This window comes from Parasteatoda tepidariorum, chromosome 1, assembly GCF_982258835.1.
Source record: "Parasteatoda tepidariorum strain Cologne lab strain chromosome 1, Ptep-v5.0, whole genome shotgun sequence".
Lineage (NCBI taxonomy): Eukaryota > Metazoa > Arthropoda > Arachnida > Araneae > Theridiidae > Parasteatoda > Parasteatoda tepidariorum.
In genome coordinates, this window is record NC_141755.1 from 134,024,553 (window position 1) to 134,040,742 (window position 16,190).

The 16,190-nt window shown below is 29.8% G+C and overlaps 1 long non-coding RNA gene across 1 annotated transcript in view; it reads right to left on the reverse strand.

Annotated features, from left to right (window-relative positions):
• Nucleotides 1-16,190, reverse strand: part of LOC147817008 (uncharacterized) — a 60,179-nt gene that overhangs the window by 27,012 nt on the left and 16,977 nt on the right. Inside the window, exon 2 of the long non-coding RNA XR_015429838.1 lies at nt 14,143-14,287. This is a non-coding gene — a long non-coding RNA (uncharacterized LOC147817008). The remainder of the gene's footprint in view (nt 1-14,142; nt 14,288-16,190) is intronic.

Consider the following 16,190-nt stretch of genomic DNA (forward strand, 5'->3'; position numbering starts at 1 on the left):
TGTACATGGGAGTGCAAGAATCTCACCAAAGTACATGTGGACACTCATGCTTTCGTCAAGCATGTAAAATGATTGGTGTTTTCATACGCTACGGACGACGGTACGCCGAAATACATTATGTTTGAATGAACTGTAAAAACGTTGAATGTAAAAACTACGCATAATATATGGCGAAAATCAACATGGTAAAGAAAAAATCCTCATTTTGAAAAGGGAAAATCTTTTTAAAAACACCTAATTAAAAAAAAAACACTCCCAATGAGGTGTTCACATACCAGCGATGGCTGGTCGATTTGAATCCCGGCTCGCAACGAACTAAGAGATGACGTAAAATATCGTCAGTGGCAGACGGATCATAGTTTAGAGTCTCCTCGCCATCAGTATAATAGTGGGAGATTTTCGCGGTTTTCCTGTTCATGTAACGCAGGTTAGTTCCATCAAAAATATTCCTCCGCGAAGGCAAATTTCTCCTAATTCTTGATAAAGGAGTTCCCTCGTTTTCTGGATTCGATTCAAAATTACAACTCTGCGGAGTTGAACATTGGTAGTCATAAACACAAAGACAATTACATAATATAAAAATCGCAGAATTTTCTATCGAACAAGCAATTTACAAGACAAATATTTATTGACAAACAATTTACAGGATTTTACAAGGTGCGATTGTGATTTTTCGAGAAAAAGGTTTTATGGGAGTTTATTGTGCACTTATATAACATGAAAAAAAAATTCTTCGATATTTAAAAACTAAATTTAGGTGAAGAAAAGTTACTAACAAAAATTTGATATGACTGGTTGATCTATCTAAATCTTTGCTATTACATAGAGACATTTCTTAATAGTAGACTTAATAATTATTTTTGCCTTTGAATTATTTAAATGGTCAATAGTATTTATTAATATAGCTTATGTAAAACGTAGGATATTTTATTATATTTCAGTAAAAAATCTTTTAATACTATGATGATTTATTAAATGACAAACGTTTTATTTATCAGAGTTTAATTTTTAATCAAACTGACTATATAACATAATTTAAGTGCCATGATATCTAACTTAATAAAATATTTTCGATACTCTGTGAGAAATTTTATGTAATCCAATGTTGAACAGAATTGCAGATTTGATGTTATTTATCATGATTTTGAGCTTTGTGATTTGAACCCCATAACTTGAATCCCCGTACACCCATAATTTGAATTTCAAATCACGAAAAGATAAATTCCTAGATCAAGCAACAAACAAGGGACAAGTTTACTTGATTAAAAAGTTCACTCGCTTCAAAAATAAATAAGAACTGGAAATAACAGTTGACGTGTTTCTTGAAAATGCGCGCCTATAAAGCACTTGAAACAAGTCGACTTTTAATTTGTATCTTTTTTTGTATATTATTAATTAATGCCCCGACCAACAGAATTTCTAAACATTTTCTCTCATTATCTTGAACTATTTTAGGGGCAGTTGTTCTGCTACGGAATTTTATTTTAAGATTTTTTTTTTATACACAATACCGTTTTGAATTATTAAAACTATCATACGTTTGAATTTAATTTGAAAATACCCTACATCTTTAATCCTTTCTTTTAATTTTTCTCCTGCATATCTCTTATTGTTTTTTTTAAACAAACCAATAAGAAATGGTAGCTCATAAGCAATTTTATATTTTCTTTCAAGTTAATTTTGAATTCTCGAATTTACGATTCAATTTAGAGTTTTTTTTTTCAGCAACATGGACCGTTACTGCCATAAATATACACACAAAAACCTTAAAACTTAGACGAAACGAAATTTATTTTGATAGTTAAACTAACGCCGAATAAGACGTTGGGTTTCGGGGATGATCAAAACAATTATGGCTCGATTGTGTGGAATCAAAGTTTAGGGTAAAAGACTTGCACTCCAGGACAAAGAATAAGTTGTCCTGGCGGAATCTGCAACTGAAGGCTTTGGCCAACCTAAGGCTATCGGTTCAAAAGCACAAATAGGCATAATTTGCTTGCAGAGTAGCTTGCAAAAAAATCTAAATGAGTTTGCACAGACACATTTTGAACACTACTACAAAATCTCGTTTTTTCTAATGAAGTTAATTGACTAAAAATTACAAAATCAAGTTGCATGTTTTTGTTTAGATTGATGTATGGTAAAGGCCATTTTGATTTTCTTATGTTAATTTAATCAGTTCAGAGGTAGATGAAAAGTTGCAATAAAGCAATCTTTTTTTGAAAATATTATCGATCTCGATTTTCTTGAAACTTTGAATAGCTCTTTTAAAATGGCGATTTTCTTAAAAGAGTAGTAGAAGGTAATAATAAAGTTTTCGTTTCGTAAGCAACTCTAGATGCGTTAACGTATGCACCATTACGACCATCTATAAAATAATCTGTCACACAAAAACCTCTCAATAAATCTTATTTTAGCATTAAGAAAATTCCAAAGTTAGGAAAAGAGAAATTGTTTGAGGTGATTCTGAAAATAGCACAGTTTTGGAATCTTTTTAGAATTTTCAATTTTTAGTATTTGCTCTTTAATAAAACAAGGCATATCGAGCATTTTCCTGATATAGCATTATTTTTTTGAATGGTGCTAAATTTGACAAAAAATATTTGCAACTTTTAAGCAAATTTTTTCACCATTATCTCTTTTAAAAGAGCAAATTTCATAAAGTTAGCTAAAAAGAATAACTTTGAACGTCAAAATAAAATTGCACGGATATAATTTTTTGTTCATTTAAAAAAACTAAGCAAACTGTTGTATTTCTTTCTGTGCACACACACGCATTTACCTCTCATTACTCAAATAATAAACAAAAGACAATCAATAATTTATCTTCATTTCTCGAAAAAAAGTATGCTTTGTAATTAGTCAGCTGCTGTACATCGAAAAATTTGATCAGCAGATTATTTTTAATTTCTTAACAAGATCTTAGCTAGCTGGCAATAATTCTAAGTTTCCTTTTAATTAAAACTTGACAATAATTTCAAAATGAATTTTACTTTTAAGGAAAACAAACTAAATTGCAAAAACAATTGATCAGCAAATTAATGGGAAAATGATAAACATGGTAATGATAAAATATCCAAGGAATAAGACGGTGTATTTTGTTTTTTTGCTTTATTAATGGAAATAGCAATTAAATGGAAACAAAGTCGAAATAAAAAAAAATTAAAGTTTTCAGTTACATTTTTATTAATATGGTAACTCCTTATAGTAAATAAAAATATTAAAACTATGCATGATTTATACATAAATGTATTTCTAAGATATATATGAATTCATTATTTTATATAAATACTATTAAAACCAGAGCCATTTTCCTATTTCTGAACTGTACAATGAAATTGCAACTTTAGGGTGCTCTATAAAAAAAAGCCTTACGTTGCCGAGGTAAAAAAAAATGTGTGCATTTGTTTGGTATATATACTCAAGAACTAAAAAAAATTAGCTGCGAATATTTGCGAATTTGGCTGATATATCGATTTTTATCGTTCGCGTCATTTTTATAATAAAGATTTTCTTATATCTACATGGCTGAACAATCTTGTCATTTTTTTAAAATTGCTGCTTAAATCAAACCTTATGACAATGGTGCCAGCACTACATATTTTGTAATTATATTTAGTCTCAAAATGTAAAGGAACAATTCTATCTACAATTTCGGATTTAAAAATTATTCATTTTTCGTCAAGGTCAGTGGAGTGTTTTCAATATTTTCACATTCATTGTGTTTCGACTATCATTTTTCATTCTAAACGGAGTGAATTTCAAGTTATACTAGTAAATTGAGGTAGGCATTTTTAAATTTTTTTTATTAAATATCAAAATAAAATGCTCTGTAATGAAATAGCAACTTATTCGCTGAAATATTTATTATTTTTTTTTTAAGATGGCATCAAAAATATATAAATGCCAAATTTTCGAATTTCTCATTGAAAGCAATGCTAATTGGACCCAACAACGATACGAAAATGCTGATAAGTCGGTTGCAGTGTTGTTTAATATTGAACGTTTGAATGGCCAACAAAAATCAGAATTAAGAAAAATTTTTGCAACTATTAAAAATAAGTGGCAAAAATGCACTCGCAAGAAAGATTTATTTCTCCAGCAAAATAAAGATTGGCTTGACACGGAATTGAAATTGTACACATTCCAATGCAAAGGTAAATTATCTATAATTTGTAAAATTTTTATTACTTATATAAAATATGTGAGTAAATTATTGTTCTTATTTTTATTTTTTTATTTTTTTTTTTTTTGTTGATAGAAACTGTTTCAAATTCAACATCAATTCCTGTAAAACGTGGTAGGCCGCAAAAAGATTATGCATCAAGTAATGAACGCACTAAAAGACGCTAACTTCGAAAATTGTGTGAAGAAGCAGAACCACAATTAATTTTCGATGCGAGCAAAAGACACCTTCGATCTAAAGGCAATGCAGAAACCGTAAAATGTATTGGAGAAATAAAATTAAATAACTCCAATTTGATACAAAAAACTCCCAATGTTAACGCTTACTCACCAGATGAAGCATTAGCTTTAATCGTTCAAACAGGATTAACGAGAAACGCATATCAAAATAGAGAATAGTGCGAAATAGTGCCTTGGAACGTGAAATAAATGTCTATCCACCCTATTACAAAGTACGAGAAGCTACGTCACATTGTTATCCATCGAAAGTCTCTATCTGCATAAGTGAAGTGAAAGCTGAAATTAATCTTCAAGACTCACTAGATCTGACAACACAACGCATCTTAAAAGTTCAATCAGATGTCTTTGCTTAAACTTCTGCAGACAAAATGCAAAACATAACTTTGATTTCTAAATGGGGTTGCGATGGCAGTAGTGGTCATTCCCTGAATAAGCAAATTTTTCAAGATTCGTCTAATTCAGATGCTAGTCTTTATATGAATTGCTTAGTGCCTCTACAACTTCACGGTACTTGCAACGGAGATCATAAAAAAAATTATATTGTGGCAAAATCCCAGACCTTCTGCCACAAGATATTGCAGAGCAGTAAAGCTTGAGTTCAAAAATGAAACGACTGATGCTATTCAACAAGAGAAGTTGATGATGGACATTAAAATTAAAAACCTGGTCCCTACAGTTGCGAACTTACATAATTCTCAATCTTTTGTTGTTAAGCATATTTTAGGTATGACAATGATTGACGGAAAAACGTGTAATGCGATTACTGATACAAAGTCTGCACAGACATGCAATATATGCAGAGCTACATCAAAAGAGATGAACGACTTGGCGAAACTAAAGACCAAGAAGATAAATACAGATTTTTATGAATACGATTTATCAACACTGCACGCTTATATTCGTTTTTTTTAGTGGTTATATCATGTTTCTGTACGACTTGAAGTGAAGTGTTGGCAGAAAAGAAAAGATGTGAAAGAAAAAGTGGAAATCAGAGAAGAAAATATAAAGTTTCACAGAGAGATGGGTTTACCTGTAGGTATAATTATACAAGGAAAAGGTACCACGCACGACGGAAATCTGGCTCGTCGTTTTTTCAAAAACTCGAAAAAGTCTGCTGAAATTACAGGACTTAATGAAAATCTGATTTCAATGTGTAATACCATTTTGAAAGCATTATCAAGTAGGTATGCAGTTGATTCCTCTAAATTTTACAATTATTCATTGGAACTTGCAAATTTATATGTAAATGAGTATTCGTGGTATCCAATGCCAGCTAGCGTTCATAAGATATTGATTCACGGACATGATATTTTAAAATCAGCTTTATTACCTATAGGTATGATGAGTGAAGAAGCCCAAGAGGCTAGGAATAAAGATTTTAGAAATTACCGTGAAAAGTTCACAAGAAAGATATCTAGAGTACACACGAATGAAGACATATTATAGTTCGTTCACCAGGAGTTGAGACTTGGCTCCACCTCCTCGGACGCAGAGTTCATTTCAGCGCGGGAGTTAAAAGAGAAACATCTCCGTTGTTGAAATTGAGACAACCCTTAATTTGCGCCAAACACAGAAAGTGAATTCTTTTTCAGTCACTTACTTTGCTTTATCATCTGCTAACATACCTTTTGTTACACTAGCTAATTATAGTTTAAATTTTAAAACTGTTGTTCTCCCAGCGAAATGTCTCATAAAGGACAAACTATTCACTCAAAAGAAAGAAATATCATAAAAAATAGTGTAAAATATCATCAAATTTATGAAATATTCATTGTTAAAAAAATGCACATAAAGTTTGAGAAATAAATATTTTTGCCAAACGATCGCCAAATAGCAACATTGTTCAGGATTGCTCACAACCTTCTCCCAAAAATAGCGAAATAGTATCGTCGCATACCACGTGATGAAGGCGGAGCCAAGTGCCAATTCCTGGTGAACGAGCTATACATATGTTTCTAATTTCGTCAGATCCAGTAATAAGTTCTCTTCGAAAATTGCCTAGTAGGAAAAGTGGTAGCATGCCTCAAGCCGTTATCGATTTATTGGAAGATCCTTCAGCAAGTTCATGTTTTATAGAAATGGAAAATTAATAGTGCCAAAGTAGTTTGTTTATATTAAATATAAATAAAAAACGTTATTTAATAAAAATAATACTTCGTGTATAAAAAAAATCATAAAAATAAACTTGAGATTATTATTTCTGTTATAAAATTTTCAAAATTTTTTATATCTAGCAAAATAGATTCATTATTTTTCTTAAATTCGATAATCGAATTTGTAATTAACAATCTTAAATATTTTGATTCAATTTATTTAGTTTAAATTTGTTTTGATAAAAATTTGTGATTTTGCATCCATTACTTCATTTATTAAAATTATTAACCACAAATTTGTAATCAAAAATCACAAAAACTGCTATTAAATAATTTTTATTTATTTATTTGTAATATTTTCAATTATCATCCGCCATTTTGGATCCGCCATTTTGTTTTTTTGAAATTTTGACTTCATATTTAAAATCAATGACCAAAAAAACCTATAGGTGATCAATTTCTAGAACATTGAAGTTAATTTTCTAATTTTGGCCGCATTTTTCTGATTTTGTCCCACTGTGCGACGTTCTTAAGATGAAATGATTTGATCAAATCAACAAGTTTTGCGGAAAAGAAAACAGATCTCGTCAAAAAGAAATTTAAGGCTTCCCGAAATTGAGATACTAAGCGCTAACCATGATTAATATTTGTTTAAAATAGAAGGAAGAAAATTCTACCAGGGGACTATGCAATTGAATATAATACGAACAATTATTTCACTTAAAACTTACATTTGAACGGGTTACCACTCAATGAAAATGAAAACACCGTTGTGCTAGTTACTTAATCGCCAAATTCGACTTTACATACTAAAGGCTATGAATTTCGTTTTTAAATCATCGCCAAATTTGTTTTACTGTCAAACCTTTGTATCATCAAATTAAAAGGTTTTTTTATTCATTTGTACTTTTTGAATTTTATAAAATAATTACCAAAAGATCATTTTCTATGCGTCAGATAGAAAACAACATCGATTCAGAAGATAAGAGAAAGAAAAATAACTGCGTTTTGAATTTGTTACTTCAAATTTGAGTACAATAAAAACTATATTCTAAAATAAAGACAACAATGTTCGTCAAGTATATTATATGTTAGAGATTATAATATGTTATTATAGTTAATATCACGTGACTGCAACACTACTATTTCCACTTAATTTTTGTAGTTTTATTTTAGTTTTCGCCGATGGCAACTTTCTGTGTTCCATGAAAAAATAAGTATATCGTATTTAAAATTCTTGTAAATAAAAGTCATTTTGTAAAGTTAAACATCTGAATTTATTTTGAACAAACAGTAAAAGAATCTTATTGTCTTATGTGACTCTATACATGGACACATAAAAAAGAGAATTTAACATGAATAAAATTAAATTTTAAAAATTACTTTTTTTTAGGTGGAAGTAGAGAGAAAGAAGAAAACGATTCTATCTTTGCCTTAATTAAGACGATAAATGTAGGGCTCAATATTCTGAAACACGGGAGGGGGCGATTTTTGGTATTAGCAGTTATTACAAATGAAATTACTTTCTTCATTTAATCAACTTTAAGAAAACTAAATACTTTTCGAATTATTATGCTTTCTTTTTTATTATTCTCTAAGTTTACGTAATAAAGTGGTTGAAATTTCGATTTGGGATAAAAATAGAGATAAATTGCAGCATACAATTTTTAAGAAAAAAAAAGAAAAAAAACGATAGCTACTTGTGGTAGCCAAGGTCAGAGCACCATTTCAAATTTGAGAACTCTTGCCAAGCGAAAAGTGGTCGAATATATCAACAGGGTATCTGCTACATTTTAGATTTTTAAATCCGTGACTTTTCATGACTTTCCATGAATAAATCCAAAAAATTTTCATGACTTTCCATGAATAAATCCAAAATATTTTCATGACTTTCCATGAATAAATCAAAAAAATTTTCATGACTTACCAAAAGTTACTATTTTCGCCACAAAACACAACAATAAATTTAAAAAAGCATTACAATAACATTATAACCAAAATTGCTATACTCTATCTGCATATTTATTGATTTTAAACTTAAAAAACCGAGTAAAGAAAGAGTTGAAGCAATAAAATAGCTAAAAAAAATACAAAAGCAAATAACGAAATACTGTCAAATATATGTAGTTATTTAAAGCTGTTTTACTTCCTCTTTAAAGTAAGTGTAATATGAAAAGCCTAAACTGGAATTTTAAATTGATAAAATAAAAAATAAATAATAAATAAAAAAAATTCTGAAATCACAGCAGTTTAAAAGATAATTCGCTCTAGAAAGGATGTTCTTTCTTTAATTTCTCGAAAGAACGCCATAATTTTTAAGGAACAGGATAAAAAACACTTTATATTTTTATAGAATATGACTATGAGCTGGGATTTTGCTACAAATTTAGATTTGGAACATCGGAACTCTTGTGAAATTGGGAGGGGGTAAATTTCATTCTAAAAATTAGATTTTTCGGCAACCTAGACTTTCCACGATTTAAAAAAAAAATTTAAAATCATGACATTTCATGACAAATTTTGTTCAATACTGAAATCCATGACTTTCCATGATTTTTCATGACTTTCCAGGTGCTCAGATACCCTATATATATATTTTTTTGGTAATAAATTTTATATGGCAATAAAATTAAGGGGACATTTGCTTATGGTTTGGATTTTTTAACATTTATTATTTACACATTTGTCAATTTCGTTACAAAGTTCACGTTGAAATTCTAGTTAATCAGTATGATGTCAATATTTCGATTGACGATAAATGCTGCTTTTAGCGATTAGAAAAATGATTGAAACTATCATTCAGTAAAAAATTTCAGTTAAAGTTTGGGTGCTCTAGCATGTCAGTAAAAGGTCGAAATTTTCAAGATTCCAGCATTAAACAAACGAAAGCGATTTATTAAAAACGTAGTAAGCAATGTTCAGAGATAAATACTTGTCTATTTAGCGTTCACTTTCTTGAGGTATCCCGACTAAACTCATACAAATGATTAATATCTGGATAGAATGACTAACAAGTATTTCTGTTGAGCATAAGCATAAGATAGAATTTTTTAAATGTCATATCGGTCTTTCACATCTTTAATTTTAAGTTTAGTTTCAAAACCAACTCAATATAGTTACATATGAAAACAATTTTTTTATTAAAAAAATTATCCGCGTTTTAATCTTTACTTTAATTCTCATTAACAATTCTAATAAAATAAATAAGTAAGTAAACAATTTAAATGCTTTGAAAAATATAAATTCAAATGATAGAGATAAAATTTTTTAAAAAAAATTGAGAAATATTTTTCATACACTGAAGTGTATGAAATATTTGTAAATTTTTTTAAGAATAATAGTTCAACGGCGAAATAGAGTAGATACGAGGCAGTTCAAATAATACGTAAGCACCTAACAGTGGAAGGGGGTTTGTGATTTACTTATTTTCCCTGATAAGGGGGTAAGGATACGAGCAATGCTTACGTTTAATATTTATTACTTATTTTCAAAATTTTCTTAAAATTTAAAAAAAAAAGATTCATGGAAAAATTTCAACTTTTATTCTAAAGTTGAATGAAGGCAAAAAAAATTTTTTATCAAAATATAAAGTGATAAAAGAGGCAGTTACCTACAATAACACTAAAATGATTACTCTGTACGCTTACAAAATTCAAAATAGTGAAATTTTGAGGTGCATTAAACTTAATTTTATATCGGTACATGATATTAATAAAATTAAGCGAGAGTTTCAATTAAAAAAGTTAAGGTACTAAACCAAAAATTAAATTATACTGAAATCTTATATTTTATTAAAAAAGTGGTAAAATTAAATTGATTACTCAAATTAGCCAATATTGTATTTTTATATTAAGCATTTGAAATACTTCAGTTTTTTGCTCACAGCTTTTAAGATTTGAGTTCGTTTTTTTTTCTTTAAGGAAAAAGGTTAGGTTTCAGAATAGTTCGTTGGCAAGAGTGGAAGGTGACATTTCCTGGCTATTTTGATTTTTTGATTTTTATTTATTGCTTAGAAGTAAAAAATTATCGTAGATTAGCTGCGTACAGCAAAATTTCATAGCAAAAATCTCATAATCAAAAAAACTTATTTTTATACAGATTATGGAATTTTTTAGATGAGAAATTTTATTACTGAGCCACAAGACTGTAATCTTGACTAGGAAGAGATATTTACAGATGAATCACAATAGTTATATAACTTTTGTTTTAAATATTGGGTGAAGATGTTTGATCATTTTTGCTTTCAAAAGGGGGTGGGGGAACAAAATTGCAATACATTTATAGAAAGAACACAAAAAAATAAGGCAATCTAGGACATTCTTCTGACAAAGTAAGTACAGTACGAAAAAAAGAACACCCTAAATAACTCTTGATTTAGTGATTGGATCTTTACATACCCAAGTCAAAATCTCTGATGGTTTTCCATTGATGGACCAACATAATCTTGATGGTAACCATCAATAATTCCATCATGAACCACTATATTTTTTGATGGACCAACATAATCTTGATGGTAACCATCAATAATTCCATCATGAACCACTATATTTTTTGATGGACCAACATAATCTTGATAGTAACCATCAATAATTCCATCATGAACCACTCTATTTTTTGATGGACCAACATAATCTTGATGGTAACCATCAATAATTCCATCATGAACTACTCTATTTTTTGATGGTAACCAACATGAGTAATCAATGTAGGAATTCGGATTGATTTATGATGGTCCAACATAAAAATAGCAACTTGTTTTGATGGTTTGTTCATGTTGAACAATCACGAATTTCCATGATAGCGTCTTAAAAATCAAATGATGGAACGATCATGAACAACCATCATCTCAATGTAAGAAATTCGGATGATGGTTCTGCATAAAAACCCAAAATGTTTTGATGGTATATTCCTGAAAACCAACAAGAATTCCCATTTAATCCTTATGAAAATGTATAGTTGGAACCATCATCAACCATAACGGATTGTTGGTCCATGAGAGTCTCTTGATGGTTAATCATCATAGTATTAGAGTCTCCATTATGGAATGATGGAAGCATATCAAAAAACACGTAATAGAAAATGATGGATGCTGTTGGACCATCATGAATCTCAGTGAAACCAGCATAAACCATCAAAATTTCTTGATAGGACCATCAAGATTTTTGACTTTGGTATGCTTTTGTAATATTTGAAGCTTTTGCCGTAAGAAAAATGTTTAGTTTAATAACTCAAGAAGAAATGTCGAACAAGCCAGCATATATTCATATTTTCATGCGAATCGGAAAACAAATTTAAACAATGCTAGAAAGTACGTCTAACTTAATAAACAATTGTTGTAGTTCATTTACGTCGCACTAGAGCTGCACAATGGGCTATTGGCGACGGTCTGGGAAACATCCCTGAGGATGATCCGAAAACATGCCATCACAATTTTGATCCTCTGCAGAGGGGATGGCACCCCCGCTTCGGTAGCCCGACGACCTGCACGCGAAGTCGAGCACTTTACGGTAGCACAGTTTAACGAGGACCAATATCGCACACCCTCGGTCCCTACGCAGGCTGATCCAAGTGGTCACCCACCCGCACACTGACCGCAGTCAGTGATGCTTGACTTCGGTGAACTTAATTATCAAAAGGTTTAGTTTGATTGAATAAATATGTTTATGGTTAAAGAGCCAGAAATGGCTTTACTGCTCACATTGATTTTTTTTATCACATATTCAATGTAAGCAATTCATACGGTGACAGAAACTATACCTGATTAAAAAGTAAGTAAGAGTATTGTAAAATAAAATAAAAGATTCTTAGGGGGGTCGTGAGTCACGCATTAGCCTGAGCATAAACTTCCAACAGACAAAGTGAAAAGAATTTGTATATTCTGAGTAGCATTACACTAATAACGTGTTTTAAAGTAATTTCCGAATTTCAAAAATGTTTAGTTTTATTTTCCTAATTTTCTACATTTTAAATAAACAACCTTTGTAACGTATTTTGATACCACATTTTCTGCATTTCTTACTGTCAAAGAAGACTTCTTTCTCTTTCCTTTTTTTTTAAATTTTGTATTTGAGCTAGCTAACCACTCATATATCGGTATCTGAATTAAATATTGAGTCTATTTGATTAAAGAAACAGCAATTCTAATTTAAAACAGTGCAAAAATTGAATCAGTGAACTGAGCTGAATTCAAACATCACGAGCTTAGGGTAAAAAAAAACCCGAAGTTCCAAAATGAGAAGAAAAAACTTAATTCCAAAAGTAAAAGTCAAATATTCTTAGTTTAATAAATTTCATAAACATTTTAAATTAGGACGAAGGAAAAATATTAAAACTCTAAACAAAGGCACATCGGAAAAAACTGAGAATTTACTTATATACTATATTTCGGAAGTATAATTAGTTTAAAATGCTTAATAAATTTTCTGCAATAATTTTCGTCATAAAATGCGTTTATTCTTTAAACTATTTGAAAACATTGAAAAAGCTAATTGTTTGAAATAAACAATAACTAAAAGATTCGAGACATCTGATTCCATGTTATCACGTATACTTAAACATTTTGTCCCTAAAGCATAAAATATATTAAACGAACGTAATTCATAACGAGTAGTGAAAGGAAAAAAATGATAAAAATAAAACTAATTCGATGAAAAACAAAAGTTTAAGATTACTTTAATTGCTCGAACTTATTAAAAGTATTGTTTTAAATTTTATAACCGTCGTTCAGCAGCCGATCCAATTTCGGGTTTACGACTACTAATGTTGAACTCCGCAGCCTGGTAATTTTGAACCAATTCAGAAGACAAGGAAACTCCTGGATCAGTACCCCACAGAGGAATTGATTTGTTATGGGAACATGGAGGACTTTGCAACTCGACAGATTTAACGTGCATCAGTCACCATTTACTACACGGTGAGTCTTCGGTCGGCGGGGATCGAACCCACGAACCAAAGTAATATTATAATACTATAACCGTCGTTGAACAGCTGACCCAAATAAGTGGGTTTACGACTACTAATGATAAACTCCGTAGCCTTGTAATTTTGAACCCAATGCAGAAGACAAGGGAACTCTTGGATCGAGTATTGGGAGAATGTTACCATCGTGGAGGACTTTTTGATGGAGCTAAACCGCTTTTGCGTTACATGGAGAGGAAGACCACGAGAACCTCCCACTGCAAGGGGACTCAAACCCATGATCCTTCAACCACTGAGGATATTACACGTCAGCACTGTGGTCGGTGCAAGCCAGATGCGGAATTCGTATCGACTGGGATTCGAACCCGGTTCGCCTCGAACGTTCTATCCCCTGAACCATCGCGGCTCAAAAACCAAAGTAAAAGAAATGATTACTCTCTATTTGACACACAAATAGAAAATTTAATTTCTAAATATTTAATGAATTAAAAAAAAAGAGTTTTATCCCTCTTCTGGTAAATTTATATAAATAAGTTCTACTTCTACATTTTTTTCACATTAATGTTAGTATTTGGCATTAAACAATTTATAGCACTCTAATTAATTTATTTTAATCTAAAATGAATATTTCTTCCTTTTTGAAAGCGAAACAATTTCTTTGAATAGGGTATAAAATGAGTTTGAAATCTATACAAAGAGTACTTACCCAAATTGCTCAGTTAACTAATCCAATAGCTGTAGATGAGGCGCCTTAATGAGTTGCATCGAGCACCTAAGCGAGTTTCCGTCTGACACACTATATACAGTTCCGTCAGGCCACACGGCGAGTTTCAGCAAAGGACTGTTAATTCCTTAAAAAGAAAACAATACTTATTTACAAAGGATATCAATCAGTGATTATTCAATGTGTGATTAAGCCAAATACAAAATACAACTTATTTGAAGGGAACAGCTTTTTTTCCAATTAAAATTATACACATAAATACGTAAGAAAATGATGGGCCGATTATGTGGAAACAGGTTTTAGTGCTATGGGGATAAAAGACTCCAGGTCAAAGAATAAATTGTCCTAGCGGAATCTTCAACTGAAGGCTTTGGCCCACCTTAGGCTGTCATACCAAATAAGATGTGCAAAAATACAAATAGACATTTTCTGCTTTCCTGTCAACTAGAAGCAGATGAAGAAAACACAAAATATCTCGCAATAAAAGAAATTAAAAGAACGTTTATGAAGACTAAGTTATATCGTAACGTTAAAATAACTTTAAATCAATTTACTAAAGTAAGATTTATAATTCATAAAAGTTTTACTACCCGTGAAAAAATTCAATCCCTAAAACATTAACACAAAAACCAAATTTTCATAAATAATTACCAGAATATATGATTAAAGATAAAACATGAAAATAAAAAGATTTTTATAAAAGGTTTTTCTGAGGAAAATTTTAGAAGTTTTATTATTTTTTTATAGTCGATTGTTAAGATAATCAAAATGTATATGGAACAAAATTGGAGTTTTAATGAATTACGTACTTCAATTTTGAAGTTCCATAATAAGGAAAAAAACTAAGTTCCAAAATGAAGAATCAAGTATTCTTAGTTCAATAAGTTTCAAAAACATCAAAAATGACGACGAATAAAAAATATTAAACTGTTAAAGCTAAATCGGAAAAATCTGAGAATTCACTTATAAACTCAAAGTATAATTAGTTTTAAAAATACCTCAATAAAATTTTTGAATTAATTAATAATTAGAAAAAAATTTAAAAAAAATAAATTGTTTTAATAAACAATAACTAAAATATTCGAGATACATATTTCTATGCTGTTACGCCCTCCAAAAATTGTCGCTATTGTATAAAAAATATGTTTTAAGATTTTAAAAACAAATCAAAATTCAGAACAAGAAAAAGGAAAAAAAATGAAAGAAATAAAACTATAAGATTAAACTAGATGATTAAAAAAAAAAAGGTGTAAGATTACTTACACTCGAACTTAACAAGAGAATAAAAATATGCTGTCTCAAATTGGAATTCAGAAGAGAAAAAAAAAGGAAATGATCTTTAACTCCCTGATATGCATAGCGTTTCTAAACATTTCACCGAAAATTAACAGAAGAAAATCATTTTTAAAAAGAATCTGTCGAAGTGCCCTAATTAGGAAAGATTAAGTATTTATATAAAAGCAACAAAAAACTTGTTCCCCAGTGTAATGAATAAAACTGTATATTAATGAAGAAAAAAAAAATATTTATTACTTAATAAAATAGGGATGTTAATGAATAATGGATAAAAATCAATATTTGTCATGCGCAAAATATTTAAGTTGGAATGTTATCAAACAGAATGTAAGAACGTTGTGAAATATAAACAATAAGTTTCGTTTCTTATAAAACTTTGTTCTTAAAAACCTTTTAATAATATTAAAAAACACTTTTAAGAAAGTAGTTAATTGTGTGTATGTAAAATTATGTCAATGATTTAAAAAAAAATTGCGTATTCATAAAAAGCGTGAATGTAAACTTTAGCAATTATTTGGACATTAAAGAAGCATGATTTAGATTTTAAAAAAATAATGTGAAATTTAAAAAAGCTTTTACAAATAATTTTATTGCATCGTTGCAACATCGCAAATCGTTCACAATACGCAAACTCTTATGAACATAACGTATTAAAACTGTCCAGAAAATTTCAAAATTAACTTCACTTACAGAAGACACTCAACAAAGAATAAGCAAAGCTCGTTTCGGCTGTG